The 11,531-nt window shown below is 41.3% G+C and overlaps 1 protein-coding gene across 1 annotated transcript in view; it reads right to left on the minus strand.

Moving 5' to 3' along the window:
* The window catches only part of LOC127583988 (spectrin beta chain, non-erythrocytic 1-like), a 234,936-nt gene extending 226,706 nt beyond the window's left edge, over positions 1-8,230 (minus strand). Inside the window, exon 1 of the mRNA XM_052040667.1 lies at positions 8,106-8,230. The gene's annotated coding sequence lies outside the window, so the exon portion shown is untranslated. The remainder of the gene's footprint in view (positions 1-8,105) is intronic.
* Between the last annotated feature and the right edge of the window lie 3,301 nt (positions 8,231-11,531).

Below are 11,531 nucleotides of genomic sequence, written 5' to 3' on the forward strand. Positions count from 1 at the left end.
GTTTCTCTGTTGCTGATGCACCTGCTCTCAAGATGAGGCCTTCCATTTCAGGACATATAAAAATTCCAGGAGATATAAAACATCCTCCTTTTTCAGGAAATTTGGCTTCCCTTCTGCTGCGGTTGATTGAGCCCACTCTCAAACCTCCTCTGTCTCTCATACTTCTGCTTTCACCCCACCTCCCTCCAGGCAGAACAGTGATAGAGTCCCCCTTGCCTTCGCCTTTCAACCACAAGCCTCCATGTACAGCACATCATCCTTCATTATTTCCGTGAGCTGCAACAAGATTCCACTACATCCTTTCCTTGCTACCCCTTTCCGCCTTCCGCGGAGACCACTCCCTCTGTGACTCCCTGGCCCTCTCAACCCTCCCCTGATCCCCGGCACTTTTCCCTGCAATCGCAGGAGGTATAACACTTGTCCTTACACCTCCACCCTCACCATCATCCAGGGACCTAAACAGGCCTTCCAGGAGATGCAAAGATTCACGTGCACCTCCTCCAACCTCGTCTACTGCATTTGTTGCTCCCGATGTGCCTCGTCTACATTGGCAAGACCAAGCGCAGATTTTTGAGCAACAATTTTTCAAAGCAGCTATGCTCTATCCACAATGACCATCCCGAGTTCCTAGTTGCATGCCATTTCAATTCCCCTTCAAATTCCCCCAATGACCTGTCCATCCCTGGCCTTCTCCACTGCCAGGGTGAGGTGCATTGCAAACTAGAGGAACACCACCTCATATTCCAGCTGGATAGTCTACAACCCAATGGCATGAACATTTTCCAACTCTGGCATTCAATAAGATCCTGACTGATCTGATCTTGGCCTTAGCACTTTCCTGTCTGCCCTCAACTCCCTTATAATACAAAAATAATTCTGTCACAACCTTATACACATTCAGTGATTCAATGTCCACAGCTCTCTAGAGTAGATTCATGACCTCTAAGAGAAGAAATTCTTCCTCATCTCTGTCTTAAACCAATGATACCTTGTTCTGAAAATATGTCCCTGGTTCTTGGTCCTCATAAGGCTTTTTGTTCTTCCTACTTTCTAAATGTTACATTTGCGGCTATCTAATCCACTGAAACCATTCCAGAGTCAAGAGAATTTTGGAAAATCACAACTAATACATTCACCATCTCCGTAGCCTCTTCTTTCAAGACCCAAGTACGAAGACCATCAGTTCCAGGGTATTTTTGGCCTTTAATTTGCCTCGTACTTTTCCTCTGACGATGGTTCTGAGTTGCGTGTATTTTCTCATCACATCAAAGTTATGAGCAGACCTTTAAATTGCACAGGTGCAAAGCAAACAGTACAATGAAAACCTGTTTGTGGGTGACCAGTGATAAAGGGGGCTTTGGAAAAATGTGAATGAAATTCATCCAACAATGATACTTGATACTGCATAGATGGGGCCAGTATGACTAAGAAAGGTTCTTCTGATAGAGTGTAAAGAGCTAGGATCTGAATTACAAAGCAGAACCACAAAGGTTTTTTTTAGATTATTATCTGAGGCACGAGCAAATTAGATAGATTCAACATGATCAAAGGGTTGAATGCTTGGCACAAAGATTGGTGACAGAAATGTTTTTCAATTCACAGGGCACTACTGTGGAAGAAAGGAACTATTCTGTTGGAACAGGCTTCACTTGAACTGATCAGTATCTGAGTGAATCAGGTAACTACGGCTGTATATAAAGAACTTTAAGCAATATCGTGGGGTTGGGGAGAGGTTTTAGGTGTTCCTTCTCCCTTCACCATCCTTCTCCAGCCCCAAGAAAATCTCCTTAACCCAGTACTAAGCAGGCAGCATGGTTTTCTGGATTCACACTTCCATCTGCAAAGCAGAGTATCTATTGCCTTAATTACATTGTCCTCTATCACTGCTGCACTCCTTTTCCCTCCTCTGCCAACTTGAATTGCTCCATACATCCCTTACATGTAGCTGCAACCTCCCGTCCCTAACCACTAACTAAGTCTACAGTGCATAACCTAAGGGGTATGACTGACTCCTGGAATAAAACATTCAGGTAACTTTCTCCCTCCCTGATACAGCGTGTCCAAAGCCAGGTCTCTAGTTCAACTCTGAGTGAAAGTTTCCTGATCTGCAAACACCTACTGCAGATGTAGAGGCAGTGGATCACAGCGATGTGGTCAGCCAGCCCCCATGTGCTACACCCTCAACATATCAGCTGCCTTTCCATGATCTCTCAAAATTATTAATTAAATAAATTTGGTTTCTCAGTTTATAACTTAGTCTAGTTAAAAGCATGGTTTCCAAAGTGCTTTATATTATTATTGTGACCGCCCCTTCAAGATGTGGGAGGGGGAGGAGGGGGTGAGGAAACAATCTGTATTCAGCAGCCAATTATCTTCCTGCCCTCTCCTATGTCACATTTGCCTTTCAAACTTTTGATTTGGATTTTTCCCTTCTTCTGTGTCTGTTCTCCTGATCAGCCACCCTTACTCAATTGGACTGCAATCTGTGGAATAACGTTCAGCACTATTTGAGCCACAAAGCACCTCCCCTTTAAAGTTTGATTACCACTGCTGCTATCCACTCCAGGCATAAATACCATGTCTCACTGGTAACGCCAGTAATAGCACAGGCAGGGGTGCATAAGCTGCTGCATCATGGTAAACAGCACAAAGTTCTTCTGCAATCTTTAATGTTTTCAAATGCATGGGGACAAAATGCACAACGCTCATCCCCTGTCCATTTTATAATGCAATCCAATTTCTCCCCAAGTCTTAAACTCAGAACTCATTTTAATGTAAGCTAACTGTTAGAAGAATAATGGGGCATTTGTACAGATACATCAAAGGGAAAGAAAATAAATAAAAGCTATCCAACACAGAGTGATCAAAAGCCATAATATAACGTGCTTGTACACTGAAATCTTTACACAAGTCTACCAATCGGCATTCTACCAATTTCAGTATAAATCCAATATCAGGAGCCAACAGTGAGACTTCGGAGAAAAGGAAAATCTTGCTCTGCTCCGGGGATAGGTTGCACTCTGATCTCCCAAACCATGACTCCAAATCTGAGCCACAATTTTAACATGATGCACAATTTACACTCACAATAAATCTTGTAGCTTAATATGTACAATAATTAGGTTTTTAGGCTGATCACTGTTGGGATTTGGAAACTGGTTATCCATTTGCATTCATTCTTTGCACAAAACATACTTGAAAACTTCTTTGCAGGAAAAACAATTTCTCTCTTTTTGTGCCCCTTTAAATATTTAAATTAAAATACGCTGCAAAATAATCGCAGAAGTAATTTAAAAATATAATATTTTGCTTTAAATAGATTAGGCAGTTCTTCAATTCCTGTGAAGAGCTGCATTAAAAACCCACAGAAACTCTTTAAGATTCAAATATCAAATGAATATGGGAAAATAAACTGTTGATTATCTTTTTAGACTTAATAGAAAATAAATATATTCTGCTGCAAAGCTTTAGGCAGCTGTTGATAGATTGTTACTTCAGTTTGGGAGTCAATTTCTGATCTAAATTTGTAAGGTGTCAGGCAATTTTTTTATTAGCTGATTGTTTATGTTGATTTCTTTTTACTTCAACAAAAGTACTTTGTCCCCCAAAATGAACTGTCCAACAATATGAAGATTCAAGCCCTAGCCTGTGACAACCAGATGGTCTACTTAAGGGTCAGAAGAGACACAATGATCAACTTAAACTAAGCAAGGGAGAAACGCATCAATCACTACACATCACCCTGCTGCCTGCTATCCGGGAACTTCTGCTGAAAACAGGAGGAGGTTTGGCTGCGGTGGCTCTATTTACAGATGAAGATCACTCATTACCTCCTAAGGTCAGTTTTCAGCAAATAGGAGAAAAAACTGGAGAGAATAAAATCCTTTCAATTTAAAATACATCCTAATATTTAAATGTGCTAATAATTCAATGATCAGAGAAACTAGGAAATTACCATGTAGCTCAAAACTGATAAAGGCCAATGAAAAATTCATGTGTAATTTCTACCTTAAATTGGCAATTTATTCCAATTTATTCCAGGCATCCAGACTTCCTGTTGCAAGTTTCCTGCCCGCCACCCAACCCAAATTATACTTAAACAGCCAATACTTAATATACAAATCTGCCGCCTTCTAATCACCTCTACCACGTAGGCAGTTCTGCAGCTCCTGTGAAAAGCTGCATTCAGAACCCACAGAAACTCTAAGATTAGAATGACAAATGAAAATGCAAAAAAAATGTTGAAAATACTTTTGGAAGTAATAGAAAATATATTCTGCTGCAGAGCTTTAGGCAGCACAAGTCAGAGCATTAATGAGTGGTGCAAGTCTGCACATTTTGTTATTCGTCCAGTTCTCTGTATACCATTACATGGAAATCAACAGATACAGTAGAATTTTTTAAGTTCAGTGCTATGTTTGTTTTGAAGAAGGGTCCTGACCCAAAACGTTGACTGCCTGCTTTTCTCCACGGATGCTGTCTGACCTACTGAGTTCCTCCAGCATCATTGTGTTTTTCATCACAGTCTCAAAATAAGGTGTCAACCACTCCGGACCTAGAAAGCAGTGATTCTTTGGAATTCTCTGTCCAAGAAAGCTGAAGAGGCTCAGTCACTGTGTATATTCAAGCCAGAGAAAGATAGATTTTTAGATATTAAGGGAACAATGGATGTGAGGTTAGTGCAGGAAAGTGAAACTGAGGTAAAAGATTAGTCGTGAATTTGTTGAATGGCAGGGAAGACATGAGGTGCAAAATGGACTACTCTGTTTCCATTTCTTAAGTCTTTCTGAGGGACTTTAGTCTTATGGATAGAGTGGAGAAGTTGGGGTTGTTCTCCTTGGAAAAGAGGTCAACTATGAAGGACCTGGTAGAGGTATTTAAGATCATGAAGGTTATGGACAGAGTAGGTAGAGAAAAATCATTCCCATTGGTGAAGGGGGTCAAGAACCAGGAAAGAGAAAATGAAGGTGACTGGTAAAAGAATCAAAAGTGACATGAGGAAATAAATGTTTGTCTGGCAAATGGCTGGAGCCAGGGGTAGTGGCAGAGGCAGACTCAACTGTAGGAATCAAAAGGAAGCTTGATAAGGAAATAATTTACAAGGATATGTGGAAAGGTCAGGGGAGCAGAATTAACTACATTGCTGTAACAGAGCCAATATATAACTCAACAGGCTGAATGGCCTCCATCCATGCTATAATCATTCCACTGACAACAACTGAAGACTTGTCTTGTAAATGTGATCTGGAAAAGCTAGGATTCTTTACACTCTAGATGGCAAAGTAGGGTCAGAATAAACACGCAGGGTTATGCTAGTTGGAGAAGCAGCCAGAAGATCAAAAGTTAGTTCCCTGAACTGGCAACTACATAGTTTCAGCTGGTTGAATTTTAGTACATGCATCTATGTGTTTTCCCAGGTCTTGCTTCTTTCCAAATTAACACTGGTCGCTGAATTCCAATATCTCCTTTTGTGCCATTTCTTATGATATTCATGCAAAACAACTTTGGATTTTTGCTATTTTCAAGGTCCTATATGAAATATAATGGTGTTTTTGAATGTGGCTAGGTGACATTTTTCTGCAGAAGAAGATAATATTTTTCAGATCTCAGACAAATGGAAACTCTGCTTATTTAGTTTGCTTTGCAGCTTGTAGAGTCTAAAATAATGCAAGTTTCCCAAAGGTCAATAATCCAGCTATTTGAGACAATTGAACTGGATTAACCATAAATATAAACACTCCAGAGTTCTTCAATTTGATCACACAACTCATCATTTCTTTTCACATATGCTAAAACTGGGCAACTAAGTTAAACCATCACTTGAGGTTTTTTTCCACTCGTACACCTAATGGGTAGGAGCAATTGTGTGCAATTCGGCCCTTTGAGCCTGTTCCACCATTCAATGTGATAACGACTGATCATCTATCATAATACCATGTTCCTGGTCTCTCCCCATACCCTGTCATGCCTTTTGTGTCAAGAAATCTATCATCTCCTTCTTAAATATATTCAGCAACTTTTGTGGCAGAGAATTCAAAAGTTTCACCACCCTCTTAATGAAGATATTTCTCCTCATATCCATTACAAATGTCTTGCTGCATTTCCTGAGACTGTGACTGACTCCTTGTTCTGGTTTCCCCAGCCAAGGGAAACATCCTCCCTGCATCTAGCACGTAAAGCCCTATCAAAAATTCTGTACATTTCAATGAGATCTCTCGTTCTAGGCTAGGGCTTTACTCATTGGAGAGGAGGATGAGAGGAGACATGATAGAGGTACACAAAATATTAAGAGGAATAGATAGAATGGACAGCCAGCGCCTCTTTCCCAGGGCACCAATGCTCAATACAAGAGGGCATGGCTTTAAGGTAATGGGTGGGAAGTTCAAGGGGGATGTCAGAGGGAGGTTTTTCACCCAGAGAGTGGTTGGTGCATGGAATGCGCTGCCTGGGGTGGTGGTGGAGGCTGATACGTTGGTCAAGTTCAAGAGATTGTTAGATAAGCACATGGAGGAATTTAAAATAGAGGGATATGTGGGAGGAAGGGGTTAGATATTCTTAGGCGTGGTTTGAAGGTCGGCACAACATGGTGGGCCAAAGGGCCGGTATCGTGCTGTACTGTTCTATGGTTCTATTCTTCTAAACTCTAGTGACTGCAGGCCTGGTCAATCCAATCTCTCCTCGAATGACATCATGAGGTATGGTGGTATATCCTTGCTCTTGTACTCCAAACCTCTTGTAATGAGAGCCATCATACCATCCATCTTCTTCATCACTCTTGGCACCCACATTTTTGCCTTCAGTGAATGGTGTACAAGGACACCCACATCCTCTGGTACATCAAATTTCCCAATCTATCACTACTTAAATAATACTCCCACTTTGTTTTTTCCATGCATTTGGCCACTCACTCAACTTGACTAAATCACCTTGAAGCCTCTTTGCATCCTCCACACAACTCACAATCCAACCAGTTTAGTGTCATCAGTAAACTCAGAAATTATTGTCTTGGGTTCCACATTCAAATCATTGATAGAAACTGTGACTAGATGGGACTCAAGGACTGAGCCTGTGTTTCATGCCAATTCCTAGTTACCCTCAAAAGTTGGTGATGAGACATCTTCTTGAATCAGTGTTGTCCTTGTGGTCAAAGTGCTCCCACAATGGTCAGAAATTTGACCCAGCAACAAAAAGGACTGGTGATACACTTTCAATTCCAGAAAGAATTACATCCTCCTGTATCCCTTTTCCCTTCTGGTGGTAAAGGTTGCAAATTTGAGAGGTGCTGTTGAAGAAGCTGTGACAAGTTTCACCAGAGCTTTTTGTAGACAATAAGCACTGAGGGCATGGTGTGGCAGTGGGACAAGCAGTGAATGTTTAGAACAGTTTGGGTGCCAGTGAAATGTGCTGCTTTGTCCTGGATGTACTGGAGTTTCTCAAGTGCAGCTAAAGCTGCACTCATTGAGCAAAGTGGGAAAACTGAAAAATCAAGAAGTGAATCACTTAACAGTGTGCAAATGTACCTTACCATGAATTAGCCCACATCTGAATGTTGTCCAGGTTTTGCCCCACATGCGTATGGACTGCTTCATTATTTGTGAAGTTGCAAATGGAATTGATTATCATACAGGCACAAATATAGATCAGTTTTTGAGGGGCAAGCAAAATATAATTTTCAGTCAGTTGCAAACTATTCCTATACATTAAAGTTTACGGTCAGGTCAATGACCCAATAGATGGATTTTTAAAATCAGTTCTTTTTCAACAGAAGTCAAGAGCATTCCACTGGACTCAAACTAATGAATAAATGTTGGGAGAAAGTGAGATGGACATGAAAATAATGAAATGGTTTCTAAAAATATCTCTTAAAGTATTACAGTGCCCCCATATGAGATAACTTATTGACGTCAACCAGGGCTCCGAGCAAGATCAACGAAGTCACCTTACCTTCACTTTCATGCAAGGATATTCTAATATTATTGCAATTACATTAATTTATACCACAGTTTGCAAACAACTAATAGCATTTAATGCTTAACCAGCTAGCAGGTACAAAGACTGCACTGGTCAAGCTAGAACTAATAAAACGTGTGTCAATTAAGTCCTACCTTTCCTGGCAAGTGAAGTCAGTTTTCTACTCAAATGAAAACGTGGGGAAGGGAGGGAGGGAGTTGCTCTTTTCTCTGTCCTTCAAACAGCTTAGTGGGAGGGAGAGAGTTTGACAGGGATTGGGAAGGTGCTGCTGACTCCCAACCTACACCGAGTCTATCCGAGCAATGAGGAAAAAACCGAGCATCAGTCCCGTCCCAATGTCACCCACCGAGCGGGCGGCGAGGGAGGAGGGGGGGGGGGGGGGGACGCGCCGTCGGCAGGAACGCCGCCAGTCACCTTTAGAGGCAGCGGACACGCGCGTGCACCCGAGCCCGGATCGGGCGCGAGAACGCGGACGCGCGTCCCGCTCAGAGCGCGCTTGCGCCGGCCCCGGTAACGGGAGGGTTCTGCCGCTCCCCGTACCCGGGTATTAATGGTTGCAAGCACATGTTATTGGTTCCCTGTCGCCGTGTCCTCCCTTCACTTCCCAAAGGCACCCAAGGCTATTCCTATCAGCCCGTATAGCACACGACCCAGGCGGTTTGGCTATTGAACTAAGGGAGGGCTCACAGAAAAGATAAGGCAACCGATGTTCTGTAGAACCCCGAGCTTCCAGTACTCGTCTCTTTGGTTCTCCATCTCGGAGCTCAGCCGAGTTATAATGAAGCTGAGCTCAAGTTCCTGAAACACTACCTTCCAAATAAGCAACTGCAACTGGATGAAACAACATGACACATTGGAGCAAGAGATGACCATGCAGCAGTCTTGTGAATTAGCTGTGCCATTGAATAAGATCAATGGATGATAATAATATTGGCCTCAGTTCCACTTTTCTGCCTCCACTCTCCAACAGAGCAAAAAGTCCACATGTCTCTGTCTTAAATATGTTCAATGTTTCAACTTCCACAGCTCCCGGTGGTAGGGAATTTCAAAGATTCACTAACCTCTGAGAGGGAAAAAAAAATTCCTCCTCAAATCCATCCTAAGATGATGTCACCTGATTCTGAATATTTGTTGCCAAGTTCTAGGTTCCCTCAGGAAAAGAATACATTCTCTCAGCATCTGCTCAGTCAAGCCCCTTGAGAATCTTGTAACTTCCAAGAAGGTCAGCTCTTGTTCTTCTAAACTCCTGAGTATGGGCCCAATTTTTTTCTCACAAGTCAATCTCCTCATCCCAGGAATCAATTTAGTGATGCTCTTGTGACCTTTCACTGTAAGGACGCACAGTGGTGTAGCAGTTAGCATAACGCTATTACACCGCCAGCGACCTGGGTTCAATTCCCGCTGCCATCTGTCAGGAGTTTGTACGTTCTCCCTGTGTCTGCGTGGGATTCCTCCGGGTGCTCCGGTTTCCTCCCACGTTCCAAAAAAAAGACGTATGGGTTAGAAAGTTGTGGGTATGCCATGTTGACACCGGAAGAGTGGCGACACTTGCAGGCTGCCCCCAGCACCTTCTCAGGAATGCAAAAAGATGCATTTCACTGTGTGTTTCAATGTACCTATGACTAATAAATAAGTATCTTATCTCAATATCTTAAGTATATCCCTGCTTAAGGGAGGAACGTAACACTGTATGTTGCATTCCAGGTATGGTTCCTGTACTTTTACACTCCAGCCGCTTTGCAATATAGGCTAATGAATTCAATAATTTTCAACTGCAACCCTACTATTCCCATTTCCAGCTCTGCTAAATCCATCTTTTGTTTCTTTACTTTTCCCACCACTATCTGCTTTAGATTTACACCACTTTAACTTTAAATCATTTACTCTCTCCTGCTTTCTGCCCTAACACATGCACTTAGGTTTGTTCTTCCTCCCACCAACCTCCTAACCCCTCACCCGACTTTAACATTTGTCGGCAAATGTTTTCCTGTACTAATGGAAGGTAATCCAGAAACAGTTTTAACTTGACTGCTCTCTCCACACATGCTGATTGGACTGCTGAGTATTACCACCATTTTCTTTCTTTATTATTCACAGTAATTTTGCTCGCATATAAAGGTTTAATAGATTCTTTTCCATACAGTTGCAGTAGAAGTCAACAAATATAAATACAGTGCAGTGCAGCAGTTCAATACTGATCTAGTAACAATGTGTTCAAACCCCACTGTGGTAACTTCTGGTATCTAACAGTTTTTCTTTTTTCTTTTTATACTTTGCTTCCCTTGATAATAACGAGAACTGAAACTGACTAATGCTTTCCATTGCAAAAATCTTAAGCACCCATTAGTTACAGAGGTATAAATTACGAGCATTATTGGAGTCCATACTAAATATTGTACATGTGGCAAAGGCAGTGGCGAACAAGTGCGTGCAAACTCGTGTAGTTTGCGAAATGTGAGGGAAACCCAATCACCTGTTTTCCAAATGGAAGGGAAAAATGAATAAGATGGAGAGGCTCAGAGAATCTACTTCCAGCTCTTTAGACTGAACTTGAGGAAAGAAAATCAGTCATGAAGTTTAAGAGTGGAGACGAGCACCAACATCGTAAATAGCACTATTTAATCAGTCAAAATAGAACTGGTTCTGTTTGAGATTCAGCAAAGAGGATATGACTTAAAATTAGAAATATTCCTGAAGTAGGACTCCTGACAGATTGAGTGGATGCTTCTGAAGTCTTATGTTCCAAATGGAGATGGCTTCTCAGAAATTCCCAAGGTGCTCAGTGTGAGAGTCCACCTACCTCCATGACCTCATTCCAGTTTTTTTCCCAATGTCCAACAACTATCACTCAACAGTCTTGAACTAACAAAATAAAAGTTTGGTGGCAAGTTGAAGCCATTTATGGCAAGATACTTACATCAAATATTTTGTCAACGGGAATACTGATTATCAGATTTGCACTATTTTGAACTACAACTAGTATACTCTGCTTCAGCTTCTGCTTCAGTTTTGCTCTTAACCTAATCCTTTAATTGCAGGATAATCTCCAGTGTTGTTGAGGCAGACTGCTGAAAGGTTGAAGCCAGTTTGCACCTAAGGTGTTTTTACTTCCTGAAAGAATCTTAAGCAAGACTCAACAGGGAAAAGAAAACACCCCATCATCTTTCTTTTTACAATATTTTTTATTGATTCCAGATAGAAAATACAAAGTACATGAAACAAAAGAAAAGACAAAATATTACAAAATACATTGTATTGAGTCACACTTGAAATCACAATACCTCATATTGATAAACAGAAATGATAACTAATTAATGTTAATACATTGGAATAATTTTATTATTTAAAAAAAATCTAAACCCACTACCAAGATCAAAGCTTTTTGGTAAAAAGAAGACAAAAAAAAAGCCCTGAAGATATAATAGTATTAGCCAGTGTCTGTACTTTAAGCACCAAATCAATGGTTTTGAAAGTAGTTCAAAAAAGGTCCCCACAATATTTGAAAGTCCACATTAGATCCAGAAATTGAACAACTGATCTTCTCTAAATTTAGACATGAC

Source organism: Pristis pectinata, chromosome 1 (genome assembly GCF_009764475.1).
Source record: "Pristis pectinata isolate sPriPec2 chromosome 1, sPriPec2.1.pri, whole genome shotgun sequence".
NCBI classification, from domain to species: Eukaryota; Metazoa; Chordata; class Chondrichthyes; order Rhinopristiformes; family Pristidae; genus Pristis; species Pristis pectinata.